The 17,203-nt window shown below is 39.3% G+C and overlaps 1 long non-coding RNA gene across 8 annotated transcripts in view; it reads left to right on the top strand.

Annotated features, from left to right (window-relative positions):
- The window catches only part of LOC111249594 (uncharacterized), an 83,086-nt gene that overhangs the window by 8,992 nt on the left and 56,891 nt on the right, over window positions 1–17,203 (top strand). Inside the window, exons 2-4 of one of the 8 annotated variants that reach the window (XR_015326528.1) lie at window positions 13,632–13,862; window positions 15,465–15,525; window positions 15,942–16,835. The exons of 5 other annotated variants lie outside the window; for them this stretch is intronic. This is a non-coding gene — a long non-coding RNA (uncharacterized LOC111249594). Of the gene's footprint in view, window positions 1–13,631; window positions 13,863–15,464; window positions 15,540–15,941; window positions 16,836–17,203 lie in introns of those variants that run through there. 2 more of the 8 variants (XR_015326527.1, XR_015326529.1) reach the window with 2 other exon arrangements.

Raw genomic sequence — 17,203 nt, 5'->3', positions numbered from 1 at the left:
TGACAGAGACAACAATGCCGCTATGTTCGCTTATCTGAGTGTCAAGTCAGCTTTCCATCAGAGAAAAACGCGGACCAACGTGTGATTAGATGTTCGACACTCTGCCTTGACATAGATTACATTCTCTGCTGAAATCTTACTAGTTCGTGTACACTCTGTATCGATCTTTCACGTTAGCAAATGTTGAACCTCAATGATCCTTAATGCTGTTAATAAAAACGTTTATACACGAGCTGCCTGTTCTGCATTCGTCCGAGTGTGTTACCTAGGGTACTTGTATCTCTTTTCACATAGAAGAGGTTTGACAACTACGTCTCAAATCGCCTTCAAAAAGCATACTAAAACGGCACAACATTACTATATGTACACTCTGATCGAAAAAAATCATCATCTATGAGCAAAGCAAACTCTCATTTTACGCCTATCTAACAAATGATATGGTTCCGCCTTTCGAGACGCTAATCGCATCTACCATCTTATTCACTTGAAAACATTGCCGGAAAACTTGCCCGGTACGTAAACTATTAGGCATTCATCCAGCTGCAATTGAAGTTTGCCTATCTACCGCCAACTTCAAGCGTGAGGCACCACGTATGCGTCCCTAAGTTCCTAAGCAGGCGAGCACCGTGTCCACTGCGCTATCACATTGACATGGCTTAATTATCTAACTATATTTTATTTTAGAATTTAAATCATTTACTGACGCTTGTTATCTTGCTTCTTATTGCGACAGAAATTAATTCGCTCTGCTCAATATGCCCTCCACTAGCAAATCAACCCTTCAGATTTCCGTTCCGCAGTGTCTACGTCGTTCCGCGTCCGCAATCGCAATACGTGAAGGTGGCTCGAGATCTTCAAAATATTTTAATAAGTTTGCCGCTGTTAAATATTTGCTGCTTTCTATATATATATGTGTCTGCCCTTGTTTCAAATAGAATGGGAGGCAAGGAAGCGACTGGGCATATATTAAAGTCACGTACATCACCAATTATACCATGGTTTCATATTATTTGTATATATACTACGAAACTACCCGAGAGGCAGCGTTATCATTATTTTTGTTTAAAGGTTGTATTTCCGTTAAAAGAAAGCAGCAAGGTTTGCTATTGCAAACATAGCTCATTTGCCTTCAGACGCTCCTGTTTTTGCAACAAGAAGAAGTAAACAGAAGGCCAGACTGGGAGGCATTCAGGCCGCTGGCGCGTGGACTTTGTCAGGCGAATAGCGACCTAGCTGGCAGGCCTGCCGCGTCTCACTATCCAACGGCAAACACCGGCACCTCATTTTCTCTGACACTTCATCTTACGCGGCGCACGCAATAACTGCGAAGGGTGCTGATTCCAGAAATACCCGCAGAGACAGCAACGTTATTCTAATCCACTGATGTACTATGCGCCGACATCGACGTTCCATTCGAGTCTTTTTTTGGTTTATGTTGTTATTCGATGTGTGCTATATTGTCTGTGTTTTTTTAGGACAAACAGGAAGCAAAAATAGGTAGCACGTAAAAGATATGCAGGACGAAAGGGAAGATCTCCCTTCATAAGTGGAAGCAAGTTTGAAATCTTGTTTATTATTGCTTGGCTACGATTCCTTTGCAAATTAGCATCTTATTATTTTTAGGTCCATTTCCGAGACGTGCATAACGGACAAGGTTTTCGGTAAAGGAGACGATACTAATTGCTGGCTGTAACTGAAAATGTCCGCGAGGACAGATGGCAAGGAAGTGAATTTCTATTCAAGAGGCAACGCCGGCTGGGGTTGTGTTCGGCCTGCGGGAATGCCAGCAACTTTCAACGGGGTCGTCATATGCAATGGCAGCCTGCCTAAGCGGGTTCAATTAACGAAAAACTGTTTGTGATCATTTGAATTCAAGATTGAAAGCTACGTTTCATCGTTTATGCGTAAGCGGTCGAGGTGAAGACGTGGCAGAAGAAGTTTGGGAAAAATGAAGAAACTATTCTAGGGCGATTCGAGTGTACGTCAGATTACAGGGCAAGTTATGTTAGTGAATCACAGAAGAAAAATTTAATTTTAGATTGACTTGTTGCAGTTCCTCATTTCGGGTGTACACACGAATTTTTTTGCTTATTTGCCCCTTTTGATGCTTACAAGGGGGAATGGAGGTAGACAACCACTCTTACAAAAAGAATCGTTTTTATCAGTTACAATGCAACGTATGAAAGATCACGCTCGGCGCGAATTCTGATAATGAAACAAAGATTTCAGCATTTTTCATAGAGATATAGTACCTGCTACGAACTAACTGAATTTACAATACAACACTATGCGGTTTGTAGTTGTTGGCTGATCGCAGCACTTACAACTGTCATAAATCAAAGCTTGCGTAGGAGCACCCAAGAGTTCGAACGGAACCGCTGTCATGATGTTTCATAATTGAGGATCATAACTCATTGAATAAATCAACTATCATCACAAATATCTGAAGACGTTATTTTTTCGTCGAAGAAATGATTGTTTGTCTATCGAATGGTCATCCCAAGTACCAAAATTGCCTCAGATCATGTACCCCTTATCCAGGGAAATTTAACGCACACGAAGTTATTTTAGGACTACTAAATAGAATTTCGGATGCTTACTTCTTATCAAATAATTTGCTAGGCCATCCGGTTACGTGATATGGTTGGTACTATCGAGAACAGGCCCTTCATGCATCGCTACATCAATTTTGTAACAAGTCAACAACACGACCAGCGACGATAATGATTATCGGCTGACAGTGCTTCTAGATAGGCTCGTTTTGATCCTAAGTAAGATGTCGGCTACCTGAACTTGTGTTACCCTTTGTTTGAACGTCGTTATCTGAAGCAATGTCTGCTGGCAGTGTCATGCGTTCACGTCAGAATACACCTCACGTATGGGTCTATTGAATTTTTTTTCTATTTATTCGCTCAGAGAGACTTGCGATAGATCTTTACGTGTATGACTCACAGTTGTCATCTGCCGTTCGATCAAGCTAAACTACCTTCTAAAAAAAAATTCGATTTATTGTTACTTGCTAGGCACACTTATTAAGTTGAATATGTTTATTGGAATTTTTGGCTAAAAATTACTTACATAACGCTTACTGAAAACCATGCGTCTGTCTGCGGTCTCCGAAGTGTGAACGAAGGCTATTTTCGTGTAGTAGTCGTAGACGAGTCTGAAACTTGCCATCTAAGTTACATACTGTGATGGCTACATCGAAGCAGCTATCAATTTAAATGAACAAAATACATTAAACACAACCTTGTATGGATACCCATATATATATATATATATATATGGGTACTAATATCGACTATATGTATAATTGATATTAGTAACAAATATGGAAACAGTAATACTATCGTCTCGTACATTTTTGCCACACACCGACGAGCAAGAGACAACCTAATAACACATAAAGAAGGACTGTGGTCGTCTGAGAATTTACAACTATTACTTTTCTATTCATTGGACTCTTTGCAACGACGCCTTTTCTGACCGCTCTCGGCAGCAATGCGGGCCCGTCAGAAACTAGTTCCACCGAACTTCTTTTCATTACGCCCTGAGTTCGTTATAGTTTATTTCATTAAAGTGCTGAAGGCAAATGTTGCTACATTGTTATCCAATTGACCCATCTAGAGGGGCTTGTTGACTGTTGGAGACATGTCGTTTATCTCGTTCGACTCCAAAATCCATACTTGGTCCTAGGTGGCTACTTTTCCACACAACGCTTCAACTTAAATATTTGGTTCTTGTTCTTAGTACGAGTACGAAATAAGAACGCTTGCTTAAACCCACTTTGATAGACTATACGTCATTTGCGTTACGGAAAAAAACACGCCTTCAACGAAGTGCAAATACATGTTAAGTGTATTCACCACTATCAGTGTAGTTGTACTTCGGTATTTGGCTGTTGAATAGGATTGAGGGGATCCATATTTTAGTGGCCACTAAAACCAGTGGAAAGGCTGCTAATAATACTTGAAAGCCGTCCTAGAGCTGAGATTTTTTGCAGCTTATACCGGAGGTGGTCTTAAAAAGAAGACTTTTGTTAAAAAAAAAAATATATATATATATATATGTGTGTTAGGTGGATGCAATCGGTTTTTCAGTCTAGGTTAGCGTTGGTGGAGTGTCGGCATCTCAGTAACAATTGTGGTTAGGGTCAATCGATAGCAACTGTACTACATGTCGGCCTGGGTCAATGTGTTGGACATGCGCATGGAGCAAGAGAACTATTCGAAAGTATCAACCGGTCTTGTTGTCGGATAGATAAACATCCTCGGCAACAAAATATCTACTCAAAAAAATTCAATTGGGGACTGAACCTATAACCATTTGGGTAACTGAATATGGGTCGAACGTAAAACGTCTGCAACTAAATCAATATAATAGCGTAATTTTTAGCTATCATTTACTGAATGTTGAACACGTTTTGCGTCCAACTGAGTATTGCTTTCGATGATTGTTTCGAAACTTCAAGCGAATCGTCTCTACCTTAGGTTTCAACCCTAAACCACTTCACATATCTGTGCGATTAGGAAGCAGACCTATTACCAGCGCTCGACTACGGGGGGTATTCGAGGTCTGTTAGTGCATTATATGTTCTAACCCTCATCGTAAATTCAGAGCCGTAATGAACAGGGTTGAGATGATCTGGTGGCTTAATAGAACATTCATCCAGGTTCTACTTGAAAGAGAGAGAGCTGACGTTTTATGATTGGAGCTATTAAGCGACATTTATAAATACGGCCAATAGTTCCGAGGCCATTTCCTGTAGTACACGGCAGGTGAAATCAACTAGGACGCACACTACGGGTAATCTTGATAATCTGAAATGAAAATGAAACAAACATGTATTGGTATATTTGTGACTTCATTTGTCAATTCCATCAGTTCCATTAGCAGTCACCAATAAACAGCTTCATGAACTTGTCATGCGTGCTTATAGAGAGATGGCACGATATATCAATGGCTAACAACGCCGTAATCTTGTGATTTATCACCGCTTGTTTCCAAACGATCTTTGTCGGGTGATATCCGAACGAAAGGCAACTACTTGCATTTTTCTAGTACTGTTATAATATATTGAGTATATTTTTAATACATAACATTAATTGTATGTTTTTGACGCCAAGCAGGCGTTCTGCAAATACTTAAGCCGGTGAGTGCCGTCAGCCTTTTTCATCGTCTAAATTGCCTAGGGTCAGAATTATTTTGCTATATCTAAGGTGCCCTGTAGAGCGGTGACACATTGCTTATATGGGCTTTTTTCAACGAGGAATCATAAACCCATAAACCCTTGTGACATTTGTCAGCAGAGGCTTCCACCAAACTGAATTGATGGAAGTGCTGGGCTCGGAATATTTCATATAGTCAAGTACGGCTGGCTATGGGCGGATAGCATATGATTACACCCCAAACTTACTTCCAGTTATTATACGTGTATTCATTTACAGGCCCGAGCATTTGCTGTTGTCGGCGATGTATTTCAATTTAGAAGTTGTATTATACAATGTAAGATTCGATATAACCTCTCAGTTTTCGCTGTTTGCATCCGTATTCATGTCATCATATCAGTGTTACGTAATTGCAAGTTACAGAGCGATCACTATATTAATGATGCAAATCCAGTGTACCAGCCACCAGCCCAGCTGAACTGGGTTACCATCAAAGACGTGGTGTACAGACAAACAGTTGTACTCTAAACCCATTTCTAATACTCGTATGTAACGTCGCTAGAGTTACACATGAAAAGCTGACTCTATGCCGGTAGTTAAACGTCGGAGTACTGAATACAGTGAGCTGACACCGCGAGAGAGAGAGAGAGAGAGAGAGAGAGAGAAAAACACGGCCACCAACGAGTCCTGGGGCAGGAATCGATTTTGTATGGGTCCTGTGTTTGCTTCAGCACCCCAGAGAGTCGTCGTCGTCGAAATGCATCGTCGAACGTAGATTTTATAGCTGCAACGAGATCCTAGTAAGTTTGGACAAACAATCTACCAGCGGCTGTAGCTCGCTGCAACTTGACCGCCGGCGTGGTCAATAACAGCGTGAACAAGTCGCTTGCATCTATACTCTTTTAAGATCGTTATAGCCTCACCAAAGTTTTGCCTTTGAAGCGACACGTGTTGCAGGTTACCAATTACTGCAGCTAAGCAGGTACGGCTTTTTCGCCATGACACGTGGCCATCCTGAGGAAGGTATTGCCTACATGCTAGGCAGGGGACACTACGCCAACAATGGCCTTGAGCCCGACGATTTTTACTTTTCTTCAGTCTGAACCGACTTCTTTTCTGTGAAACGTTTTCAAACGCTGTCAAGGTTATAATAAAGGAAGCATTTTGTGCCTGCTCCATAAGGATCTATGTTATGGGAGTGGCCGCTAGATTCACTAGTGACAATGGGTTTGGGGTCCCAAGAATGAATTGGTGTGGTATTGAGCATCGGTATTGCATAGGATCTGGGGGACGAGAATAGTCGTTTAGGGGCATTACCAAGTTGTAGGGTAGCTCCAAAGCTAATTTAGGTTGTAAACGCTTAGTTGAATAGTAGCGTGGATTAGGCCATATCTTGATTTCAATAACAAATCTACCAGCTTCGGCAAAAATACCGAGCGTAACTTCTCTGAGTAAAATATAAGTCTACTATATAAACTAAAGCCTGTGCCTGGTTATGGTAAAGTGATGAAAGGGGCAATGTATCGAAGACAGCGGGTATCAAGTGGGAAGAACCAAATATTGACTGCGACACATTTAAATTAAATAAACTCGGGAAATTCATCATAGAAGCAACAACAGAAGCAAACAACATATCTAACAGAGTTTAAAGTACAAAAACATCCCTAAAATTCGCCGAGAGCTAAAAAGACCAGGTATCAATTCAAAGCGAGATTGCCACTATGCCGTACCGCGCGGAAAATGAGGCATAGCAGAAGGGTCACAAAGACCTAGCAATAGGTTCGTCGCCTTTGTTTTTAAGCTATTCTGCTATCTCAATATCAAAGAGGATTTTGTCTTTAATATTGTATATATAATTGGGCAATGTACACATCAATAAATTTCATCCTTCTTTTCCAACCGCTCGAAAATATGTCGGTCGTTACCTGGCGGATTACGCTGTACGGGAAAAAAATAGACAGGCAGAATGTATAAATGTACTTCTGAGCATCCTGCTTCTATAAGCAGTACAAGTTACGTGCATGTACTTCAAAAACTAAATGGTCTTTATATATATATATATATATATATATATATATATATATATGAAGAAAAAATAAATTAAAAAAATAAAAAATCTCAGCCTGATTATTCTCGAATTATCAGTTGTCGTCGATATAGCTTACCATAAGTAGTCTTCTCCCTATATACATTGGAGCTTATGGAGAGACCCTTTATACGCCACAAGCCGTTTTCGAGACAGTCACCATATTCGTCTCACTCAAACGTACAAAATCCTATTCAGCTTACAGTGAATAATATATACGTATATATGTAGTTGCTTAGTGAGATACCCATACGGCTTTAATAAAGTAGATAACAGAGAATGAACAAAAAACGCTACGATATAAAATTGTTTATAGCTACCGTTGCTGCTGGCCGTGTGGAGACGGCATGAATCACCGCGCTGTTAAAATAAGCCTCTGCATTCTGAGTCGAATAAGCAGATTGATCAAAAAGGTAACGAAGCACATAAGTAAAGATGCAAATTGATTTGCTCTTTTTAACAGCAAACGATTCAGGGAACGGTAGGATCGCGGAATCAAGGATGATACGTTGAGGTTACAATGCCTTATCGTTATATGAATATGAAGTTGAGCTTTAGGCGTGTAGAGACGGCGTCAAATTTTTCGAGAATGGGCCTGTTAACTAAGCCCTCCTTGAAGCTGATTCCAGATTGACTTCCATTGAACGGTTGCCCTCTAAATCAGCGAAATGTCATTACTGAGCTAGAATCAACGCCAAACAATGATGTTAATCACCGTCGACTTTAATTTTTTATTAAATTGAATAAGTCGTCAAAACGATTTCCCACAATCGTCTGTTGATGCTGGTAGGCTGGAATTTGTGGAATCTCATAGAGATGAAAAGTTCCACTTAAAAACATAATTGGATTAAAATGGATATAACAAGCTGAAATGTTACTAGCAGACTTTTTCCCAGTCGCCCGATGTTTTTGCAAGACTGAGACAATAACTTATTCAAAACATAGATTCTGTCCTATTTGCTACTGAAAATTTAGTTGGACGCTTATGGCTAATTTCAATTGATGAAGTCTTCCAACAATTTGCATAGTAACACTTCATTAAGTTCGAAAGAGCTTCCTATGTACGTATAACCCCATACCATGCGAGCACGGTGTTGTCCATCTGGTCCTGTACTTTCATAAGTGCACTTTTAACTGACTTATTTTTAAGGTGACTATTATAAAATTTGCCGTTATCATCACGAAAACATCGATGTAATTTTGAGGAGAACTTTGTCATTTCGATATCTATCGTATATCTAAGTATCTCTAAATCTTCTATTTGTCCATCATAATACGTCAGCGAGGGTCGACTCTTCGTCGAGCCTTCAAACTTTTTCAATCCCCGGCGATGTTGGTAATGGCGGAACGCATTACAGCGTTTACATTTGACTGTGTCTTAGCTGAATTTCAAATCATAGAAACCAGTTGTAAGGGTCTGGATACCCCTCCGCTGTTCTAGTTGAATAAAAACATCCTAACCTAGAGTCTCGTTTGTCGGGGACAAATCGATTTAGTTAGCAAATGATAATTTCGAATCCGCTGCTTATTGAAGCGGTCACCACTGTCGTTGATAAATTTTTAACTGCAACAGCGAACCACATATCACTACCATCGCTACCAATAGTAAGAACAGGGTACCCGTTTTGTCAACCTCAAGGAGTTCGAACAGTTTTTCAACGCCTGTAACGCCAACTCCCTCTTGCATATTGCGGCTACCTTCGGTTGAACGACGTTCCATGCCCCTAAACCCAAACCGTCTACGCCGATTTATTATTAGCCTGATAGACTATCCATATTATGATTGCCTTTATATTCGTCTCGACCAATCTGTTCACTTTGTTTTTGCCAATTTTGGTAGGGGAGAGCAATAATATTATTCGATTACACGAAATGGCTCGAAGGACCTGATAGGTATAGGGATAACTAATATGATATCTCTCGTTAAAGTCTGAGCGAGTAATGTACGTCTAGTTGAATCTGTTTGGCCCCACAGCAAAGGTCAGTTTAGGTTTCCCCCGGCAACGAAACGTTGAGAAAGGAACAAGGTTGTCCTGGTAGGCTTTGTAGGATAGGGTCGATGTGGACCAAATCGGTGGATCTCCTTCAGTGATTCGTATACGTGTAGCGACAGATTTATTTCAATCATGCAAGAGATTTGTACGAAAATCTAACCCAATGAAGCTATGAAAGGTCTTTACATGTTAACTGGTCTAACACTATCGCATTTCTAACACATTGAATCAACAAACCTACTATGGTCTGCTACGGAGCAACTATAATTTTGTTCACAGACAGTAGGTTTCTCTATGAGGCGTTAGCAAGCATTTTCTGACTGCGGTCTCTACCAAACGCGCACGCTCTTCGCCCCCTGGCCCTGGGCCATGAGTATTTATTTTAACATTATTATTTCGCTTTCAGAGGAAGAATATCGACAAATGACGTATAGAATTTGCTTTGCTCTGCATTTGACTATTATTCCCATAGCTGATTAGCTTTACAGTTAATTATGAACCTACGACATACATATCGAATAAGGCTTTGGCCTAACATCGTGACACCCCAGCGTCGTGTTCCTCTTATCTAAAAATTCGTTTCATTTTTTATTCTGATTTTCGATAAAGCGGCTATAAATCTAAATGTTATTACATATCACATTGCTCGTATGTTATCTCAAATTTTTTTTTTTTTGTAAAAAGCTCTGAATCACTCGTTTTATTAGGGATCATATGTCCGAATCTAAAAGCTCCGAATTATGTGGCAAATTATACAAGAAAAACGGAAAATTTAGATTACGTTGATATCGAATAGGCTCTTAGAGGGCACAGTCCTAGGTCGTCAACGGTGTACAGCCATACTGATTTTGCTAGACTTGTCAGCTGGGTTTAATCTCCATCATATTTAACAACGCCGTCGCCGACGGGTTCAATGCTGTGGTGACTCATTATGCTCACTTCGGACCCCTATCGTGCGTCTGAAAAAGTCGCTAACGAAACGTTTACAATGGTTTCATCCAACAATACATTTCAATAAACATCAATGCGTTTGCTGCTCGCATCTAGAGGGTGGCGTAAAACGTAAAATTAAATTTAATTTCCCTATAGGAGAGGGCTAGCATTCTGTTGAGCGATGAATGCCGCTGAATGGCCACGTAAATAAATAAAAATTATCCCTTCAGGGGCTGACAATTCAACAGAGGGTGAATAATCAGTAGCCGGGTCACTCACAAAAGATTGCTGTGTAACGTGACTTGTAAAACGAAGGTGTTAGCAGACGTTTTTACTTCGGCCAAAACGGCGGCACCAGTCAATGGCAAGCTCATATGGTTGCAAATTCTTTTATGGACCTTTCAGGTTACACCTAGTTAACAGACTGTGTACCAGTTAAATAGGATCTGTTTATCTGGGAGTGTTTATATCACCTGTTTTGTTACTATTTTTATGTATACCCGATACCCGACAAAAGTTAAAGAAGAATTAAATTTTGCCACGGTTCTAGTACAGCAAATACTAAACTAATACATAACAAAAAACTATAGAGGCCCTGGCAAAAAGGAAATTTCAACGGCAAAGCAGTAATGCCTAACATTTCTTTAGCAATTTATGTAAGACATCAGGCTGTTAAGTAGGTTTTGTAGTAGAAAAAATGCCAGTGCCCTCTTCAAACCACAAAAACGTAGAAAGCAACGTGGTTCGAACGCATCAAGCGACAAATCAATGTACATTGACCTTTAAGATAAAAGAAAATAGAATACTTTAGAAAAGAAACAAAGTTAAAGTATTTTAGCAGAGGTCTCGTGCGCGCCTTGTACTGAAACCAAACGTATGATTACCAACAAGTTGGCTACAGATAACTTCTCCAAGCGCATCCTTTCCTCAGATTATTCAGGGTGAGATTGATTACGATCTTTGCATCGTCTTGGTAATACGCTTAGGCTCTGTTCTGGGTCTACAAGTAGCCTTAATATATTCCCCGCTAGTCGGTTTAGGCAAACAGGAAATACAATTCTGAGGAACCGCACTGCAGTGGGCCGCTTCGTATTCCGATCTTCTATCTATTAGATTAAAGCTGCGCGCTATATTGGAGTGATGAGCCTAACTCGATGCTAATCGTGTTTGTAATGGCTATTCAAAGAAAGCTATAGAGAGAATGCTCTATGTATGGTATCGGTAAATTCGATCTGTATATATCATAACCTTCTGACTCTTACCTTATACCAATATTAGGTTGGAGCCTTGCCCTGGGTATCGGGAAGTCCCTTAATATCGAACGGCCCCTTCAATAAGTGAAGGTCAGGGTGTCGGAGATTTTATGTCATGATAACCTGATATATGCTTGCTGCCAAAGGTCTAGAACGGGGCGGAACTGGAGACGGATGGAAATTTCAAGAAAAGGCCTACAACTACCTTTCGAAAAACCTCGTAATTAATCAGCTTCTGACAATAGAGTGTGCAATAATCGTCAATAGTAACGTTTTAAATGCGAACGAATGTTGAGAAGTTCTGGCGATTTTTTAACCAGACCTCAAACTTAAAACAGCGATAATAACAAAGCTGTAGACAATTTTAATAAACAGAAGAACGGCACCAGAATATAGGCAATAACTAGTTCATAGTTAATAGATTCTGTCTTCAACGCTTAGGAATAGAAAATTCAGGAGCAGGACAAGGCTGTCGAGGTAGCTCGGAGTATCCACAGCTAGCTGTAAACTCAAAGGGATTAGTCCCACTATAAGGTGTGCACTGTGCAAGATCGAGTCGTACTGAGCCAATGGACTATCTGGGCAAACGAATTTGGGAGGAAATCAGTTCTGACTTCAATAATCGGCACTGCACACATTTCACGTCAATGGAACAAAAAAACGGTAATCGAATATTTAGACAATGTAACGGCGATATATTACATGTAATTGCAATAAGTTTAAAAAAGGGCATCTTTTTTATCGGAAGAATCACTGTCTCGGTTTAAATACTCTTCATTATTTTGCTTTAACTTGAATACACTTAATTTCAATAAGTACAATTCCGGTAGTACGAACTGCGGCTCATCACTACTAATCCTTTTATGAAATACGCTTATAAGTACTTATACTAACTTATAAACTTATAAGTACTGAAGAAAGTTGCCTTCGGCAGATATCATGCGACTAGTTAGTTAAATTAAATAAATACGTCAGCAATCGCAACATTGAAATCAAATGGTCATATAGACTACATTTTGCCTCAAAGACATATATATATATATATATATATATATATATATATATATATATATATATATATATATATGTATAAGACATATAAAGATATAACTAAAACAAAATTTTTTATTGCCCTGAGTAGTGTAAATTGCGAGCTTTCACAGAGAACATTAATTAAGATGCAGTTTTCGTTTGGATTAAGGGGCTACCGTTATCTTGCTTAGCTGCTTTGTTCTTTTCTAGAGAATAAATTACGTCGCACAGTGTTGTTGCGGATTAGGCAGCCCAGTGGCAAATATGTCATAAAGAAACTCAAGTACTTCTATGCGACTACGATGTACAGTTGAAATAGAACAATTGTGAGTAAACAGCCATGATGGATACTTAGATATCTCATGATAATAATAATCAGCAAAAACGAGCTATTTTGCCAAATGTATTAAGTCCCCATAAGTTAGCTCTAAATACGAATATTTTTACTTGATCATATTAATAAAGGAATAGGATAGAAAAATGAAAAATAGAATAATTATTCCTGTCTGATCGTCCTGTTGAACAGAATAATTATCCACGTCAGACAAACCTAGGTGTTCTGATGTAAAACAATCTGGTTTTAAATTATACAATGCACGAATTTGATTTGATCTGAAAAAAGTGTTTTAAGTAAAAATAATTAAGCGGGAATTATAGGCATAAGTGAAGAAATCAATGTCGACCGTACACCTAAACGGCAAAAGTAACGTCCGCGAATCGGAACGCCAGGAAACAAAAGATCCGATTTGATCTTCATGTGGTTAATTTACGTAAATATAAGTAAAATGCAAAGAAATGGAAACAGCTCGTGCATAGAAGGAAAAACAAATAATCGTAGCTCGATTTTCAACTATTGATACCTATTGAACAAATAGCCGATCAAAATTTGATTTAATTAAAAACTATCTTTAAATACGGCTCTGATAATAGGCATTTGATTTTATATAAAATTCTCCACGTATCGTTTCTATATTAGTATGGCTGGAATACGTCAATCAGTCCGAAACAGAACATTTTCATAGGCTAATTGCGTATAGTGTTATTAGCTTGCTACAAGCGAGTTCGGCAGACTTTGAAACTGAATAACTTCTAAATAAGTTGGGCTACAATGATTATTTAAGAATTACTATGTCTTACTCATTATTTTTTACACATTTTTTTTTAGCGCTCTGGCAGTCCTGAACAGCCATATACCTACCATTCGCGTTTCCATGTGTAATTTCTCTATGTATGGCTCATCTCACTAAATCGACAGTGGAGTATGCTTGCTTACCACCTGCCCGTTTTAGGGCATAAAAAGTCCCGTAATCACACGAACTTGGATCGGAAGAATAACTGGGTTGAAGCCAACGTCCAGGAGGCAACTGAGGCGTGGCGATACGGTCTGGCTTCGTTCGTAAGTAACCAGTCTATGTGCTTTCAATCGCAGTGCCAAAAGTTTGGAGTCTTTCGAGAAATTCAAGATAGCGGGCTGCATTAACTGCTTCATTTTTGGGCAAGTATCTCATAGTAGCAAATGCCCTTGAGGTCCAGTGATCGTATTACCATCACCTGACATTTAAACCTACTCAATTTTCTTGTTGAATTTGATTTTTTTTCGAGGGCGACGCCATTCCCTCGCCTTGTCCCTTGCCGACTGGCGGTAGATATTGAACCGTGCCTTACTGCAACCTTATGTTCCAGGCGGGTTTTTTTTTGTTTGATTCACAAATTTCTGAAAGACTTGTCGGTCAAATTTCGTCTGCTTGTGGCGCGCAGTTTAAAACTGGTTAAATCTTAAAGTTTTCCAGATTCTCTTTTAACTGTTCAATATAATAGTAACAGATCGTCCTTGAAGTTCAGTTGGTGTATATGGATTTCGCAATAATCTAACTCGGTCCGAAAAGACGTTACTTTTTTTAGTGGTACCAGTGAGTCCTGTACCGAGAGCTAAAATTACGGTTGAATTTTAGTTTGTTCATTGGAATAGTGTTCTGTGATTGATTAATAACACGACGTACCTACGGAGTTGATCATTGTCACAACAACTGACACATCGATACCCATGGCTTGAATTTTGCTGATCTGAAAGTGTTATACATCATTTAACACATATCCTGCATAGTAACAACGTTTATGCCATAGAAAAGGTGTGATTTTGACTATGATACTATACAAGGTTATGCAATTACGTCGTTAGCGCTCTGTTACGCGACCATGTCAGTGCATGGATTGTTGAACGGAAGTAGTGATGTGCGGACAATAGCGGCGGTATCATATGATTATGGGGCGCGTTCGTGGTTCCTATAGTTCTAATTCGATTATGTTCACTACATCTGCCTGCCAATTCTTTTAAATGGAGTATCAGAAAGAACCTATCTGAGCTCTATCATGCGACCCCAGAGCACTAAGAGGTTTTGTTTATACGATGCTTATGATATAGCGCGCACATAAACTCGAAAAACCGAAAGTGCCTATTTACTGACTAGGACACTCGTCAATATGATCTCGTGTTTCATTTCTGCTGATGTCACAATTTCTATTTGGCTGAAATTGGCTCGGTAAGGAACGAGTCCAGCATACATACACAGAGCAATTAATGTAATTTCTTCTTCTGGCGTCAATAAGTCTTGTAGCACATCGGCTTCTGTTACTCGTATGCTATTTCATTTTATAAATTTATCTACATTTTATAAATTAACTAAAAAATACGCAAGAGAGAAGGAGAGAGAGGCCAAACCTTCAGCTGTGCATCACCCACGCAGTGCAATTACTCAAATTAGATATGAGTGAAGTCTACGACGCCGAAGACTGTGTGACTGAATTTTTTCCAGCGCTCTGGGGCAAATGCAATATCTATTCATGCGGCCCATCTGTTTTATTCGAATTGGTACTAAAAATAGAGCTTTTTGTTAGAAAACATCTTGCTGCAATTCTGCGAGAAGCTACCGATAAACTATGTTGAGTGGAATTAAGTCGTAGTTTTGTTAAGAACCTGTATTTATGCGTTTTTTTTTAGCTCTTTTCTTTAGGCGGACAAGTCGATTCAGTACCTTCAAAGAAAACGAAGATTGAGCTTGGTCAGTTTGGTCAGGTTTGTTTTTAACTTGTGTTTCAAATATTGGATGCTATAGAATCGTTCCATAGTTTGCTCGCTTATACCAGGCAAACGTTCAAGCATCTTCGGCAGAATTTTGTTTTGTTATTAGCTTTTTTTCATACACGAACTGTCAATCCAATTGTCCTTAACCCCTAAAAATAGCTAGATCCATAGTGCATATACGACTCAAACGACAGTTAGCTCAAATTCAACCGGTAACAATTCATAAACGTAAATCTTTTTCTTGATGAGTTCTATGGCTGCTATCATAACCCTGGCTACTATCGCATAAATTTACGTACTAGCAGTATCCTATACGTAGAGTCCTGTAATCAGTCTAGCAAAACAGCTAATGAATACGTAAATTGAACTATTCGACTTAAAACAACTACTCAGGTTTACACCGCTTCACTCTACCCATTTGCATACGTCATGGAGGTGTTTTGACACGGTGAAGAGCACGACTTCATCCCCCATTGCTGACGATTGCCACATTTTGAAGATGGCGCTTAAGATGAAAGCCATACAAGCATGATAAGCAAGCATGGTTGGGGAGCTGTATACTGAGGATTAAACTATGATCTTCTTATAATCATTGATTTAGCTGACCAGAGCAAGATACCTACCTAGGCCGCTTTTTTCGAAGAACTATCGTTTTTGCTTATTTAGATACTTTAGTATTGGAACTCTCCATCTGATCATACTAGGATATTTCGACTATAATCACTGACATACCCTATTTATTCAAAGCTTTTGACGCTTTTGCAGCGACAGAGGCGCATGGTATTCTTCGCACATTCAGTGTTCATCCGAAAGTATCTTCTGACCGATGCAGTTGGTAAGGCGTCAAATAATTAAACTTAGAGACGCGTGCTGGCCCAGGTTCGAGCCCGCGCGCCACTTCGTGTCGTGTTAGAAGAGGCCAGTCGTTTGAATCAATATTAAACGTTCAAATACCAAATCTGAAAGCAGAGAAATTTAACTCTCGAAAAGTGAGCTGTACAATATATTCTCTATAAAAAAAAAAATTGTTACATAAACTCTATTTCATAAGTTTGTGTAGAAATTATGAAGTTGAAGACATAATTTCGATCTAAAAATATTGATCCCATCTGCGCGACAGTCTACCATGAGGCCAAGCTAAAACACTAACCCAGTTTACAATTGCATATGGATTATGACAAATCGTATGTTACCAGAGTATTACCATTAACACACCTTGAAATTGTAAATTTGAGATCGCTTACAAAAGGTTGCTATAAAAGGTACGTATTTAGTAAAAAAAATATTATCACGGATATATTTTCGTCGTATTGCTTTCTATAATAGACTAATCTGTACTTATTTGCGAAAGAGAGATCAGACAACCGGTTATTTTAGGAATAGGCGCAGCACCGAAAGGAAAATGTTCTCCCCGAGTGCACTACTTCCAAGAGTTTTTGCTACGGGTTTTAACGATCGAATCCGAACAATCATCCAAATAGGAAAAACGAACAGCCCTTTTCGGCCTACACAAACCACTACGCCAAAAAGCGCAGGGTGTCACTGTGATCTTGCTGGATTATTATATTAACGAAATTGCTAGTAAACGACCCAATAGGAGAACAAATTGAACAGAGGGTACGATTTTTAATCTTTTACCGAATATTGCAGATTCT

Source organism: Varroa destructor, unplaced genomic scaffold, assembly GCF_002443255.2.
Source record: "Varroa destructor unplaced genomic scaffold, Vdes_3.0 BEIS01000004.1, whole genome shotgun sequence".
Classification (NCBI taxonomy): Eukaryota; Metazoa; Arthropoda; class Arachnida; order Mesostigmata; family Varroidae; genus Varroa; species Varroa destructor.
The sequence above is the reverse complement of the archived record's forward strand: the minus strand, read 5'-3'. Positions and strand labels throughout refer to the sequence as shown.